This window comes from Lolium rigidum, chromosome 2 (assembly GCF_022539505.1).
Source record: "Lolium rigidum isolate FL_2022 chromosome 2, APGP_CSIRO_Lrig_0.1, whole genome shotgun sequence".
Classification (NCBI taxonomy): domain Eukaryota; kingdom Viridiplantae; phylum Streptophyta; class Magnoliopsida; order Poales; family Poaceae; genus Lolium; species Lolium rigidum.
The window spans coordinates 6933233-6936158 of NC_061509.1; positions in this window are offsets into that span (position 1 = coordinate 6933233).

The window sequence follows — 2926 nt, forward strand, 5'->3', positions numbered from 1 at the left end:
CATCGAGTTAATCCGGAACGGACCGATAGCCCGGAAGAGCCTACACCACTTGAACCCGGCAGAGTTAGTATGGAAAAACAGCTTGGATGATATGCTATTCAAGAGCGTGCGTTTCAACCAAGTCGTCACCTTGGGGGTGCTTGGTTTTGTTTGTGGATAAGAAGGACGGTGCCACTCGTTTGGTTACGGACTCGCGTAGTAAGCTCTAACGATGTCACCATTCAGAACAAGTATCCGTTGCCCAAGATAGAGAATCTGTTTGACCAGGTGAGCCGGAGCCATGTATTCTCGAAGATTGATCTGCTAGTGACAGGATTTACCTATCGGTGTAAGATTCGTGCCACCAGATATCCCAAAGCTGCCTTTACCACCCGTGAGGCGGATTGTATGCAGTGCAATGTCATGTCATTTGGATTGACTAATGCTCTCGCTTACTTCATGAATCTCACCGAATAAGATCTTTATGAACTTCCCCGGACCAGTTTGTCGTTGCTGCCATCGCGCGCACATCCCTCATCTACTCCAAGTCGAAGAAGAACATGAGCAACATTTGGAAGTAGGTTCTAGATACACCTTCGGGAGCACTCGATAGCGCGTTAAGTTCCAGCGAGCGCAGAGCCCTGGTTAGAAAGAGAAGTAGGATCTCTCTAGGTCATATCTGGTCGACGGAGGAATTGCCGTTGACCGCAAGAAATCAACGGCGCCCGTTTGAAGAAATGGAAGGCCCCAACCACACGGACCGCAGGTCCGTGCATTTCTCCCGGATTAGGCGGGATACTACCGCCCGATTCGCTGAGCGAATTCTCGAGCATAGCAAGTATCCAATGACCCAATTGGTTGGGAAGAAGGTACCGGAAGTTCGAACGGGGCCAGAGCAAGTGTGAAGGAGAGCTTTCACACGACTTCATGCTAAGATTGACAACGGCTATCTTTGGTTTATCCAGGACATTACCAAGCCATTTGATAGTGTCTTGTGATGCCTCAAGATTGGTCTTGGATGTGTGTTGATGCAAGAAGGCAAAGTGATATCTTACACATGTCAAGACAGCTGAAGCGGCATGAGACGAACTTATCAACCCGCGACTCAGAGCTACAGCCGTGGTTGTGACTGCTTGAAAGTATGGCGTCATTACCTCATGGGTAATCGATCGAGGTTTACTCGAGGATCGAGCACTGAAGTATATCTTCCGCGAGAAGGAGCTGAGATGAGGCGGAAGCATGGATGGATGCGAGATTAATCAAGGATTACTGACATGAAATCCACTATCACCCCGGCCTAGGCCCAATGCGGTAGCGGATCATAAAGAGTAGGCTTGCCAGTGTCGGTTCAGCTCCATGTTTAGCAATTGAGCAACCCAGCTGTTTGAAGAGTTTGAACAGGTTTAGGCGTGGAACTGGTTCGCGAAGGATACCTCGCCTTGACATTGAACTCCAACCCACCTGATTAGCCAGATCAGGAAGCTCGAAGGAAATGCTAGCATTGACGGGATCAAGAGCCAAATAGGCTGCGGGAAAGGCAAGGATTCATAGTAGATGAAGAAGGAGTGCTATGGTATAGCAGACGCCTTTGCGTGCCGTCGGACTCAGTTGAACAAGTTATTCGAGAAAAGCTCACGACACCCTATACTCCATTCATCCGGAGGAACAGAATGTACCGGGATTTGAAGGAACAATTAGGTGGCATGGAATGAAGAGAGAAATTGGAAGTTACATCGCCAAATGTGACCATGTGTCCAAGAAAGTCAAACGAGAACATCAACGCCCCGCATATTGTTGCAACCCCTATAGATTCAGAATGGAAGTGGGATTCCGTAGGAATGGACTTCATCACGGTTGCCCAAATCTAGTAAGGGAATGATTCCATCACAGGTAGTAGTCGACGGAATCGGCCAGAGTAGCCCACTTCATCCCCGTCAAGACCACCTATCAAGGACCGAGACTTACCCGAGTTATACATCAAGAATAGTCAGCTGCCACGGAACCCGAAGTCGATAGTATCAAATGAGGATCCCAATTCACCTCTGGATTACGCGAGGAAGTGCATGAAGGACTCGAAACTTCTCGTCACAGATTTCAGCACAACCTATCACCAGCGAGATAGATGGATGGGAGTGAGCAGGTCAACGGATACTAGAAGATATGTTGAGCATGTGTTCTCAGTGGATCTAAGTGGAAGATTTGCTTGCCGTCATGATTCTCATACAACAACGGCTACCAAGCCAGCTTGCGGATGGCCCAAGACATTTGGGAAATACTTTATTGTCAGAACAAAATAACTTTAGAAACCTTTTTTTTATGCTCTGAGGTGACCTTTAAAATAAAAGGTTTTTGGCAAAATCTTTTGAAACTAAAACCTTGAGTCATAAGACAAAACAAGAGAGGTTTTTGATTGGACATAAGGTTCAAATGTTTTTGAAGAGAGGAGATTAAGGTGATACAAGAGTGGCCATAACATGAGTGTTCTCTCGAGACAAGAAGATGTGGGTTGGGATGCTTCTCTTAACACTATCCATCAAACATTACTCATCAAACAAAGTCAGACAACACTTTAATCAAACACATGGCAGCACAGGCGAAACTTAAAAAGTTTTTGTTCCCCCTAATTTTTGCACTCTGGACAACTAAACAAGGTTGCAAAAGTTGGGGCGTTACAGAACCTACCCATACCCTACCCATTTTTATCCTTAATACTACCTCCGTTTCAAAGAATAAGGCGCACCTGAACTTTGACCATAAAATTTGAGCAACGAAATCTTGATTATATTATATATATATAGTATCGCTGGATTCGTATTGAAAAACACTTTTTAATGATACTAATTTCATACAAACAATTTTTATTATTTAAAGTAATTCTTAGTCAAATAAAAAGTTCGTAAAACGAGGACCCTTGTTCCTTGAAACGGAGGTAGTAGTATCAACACAA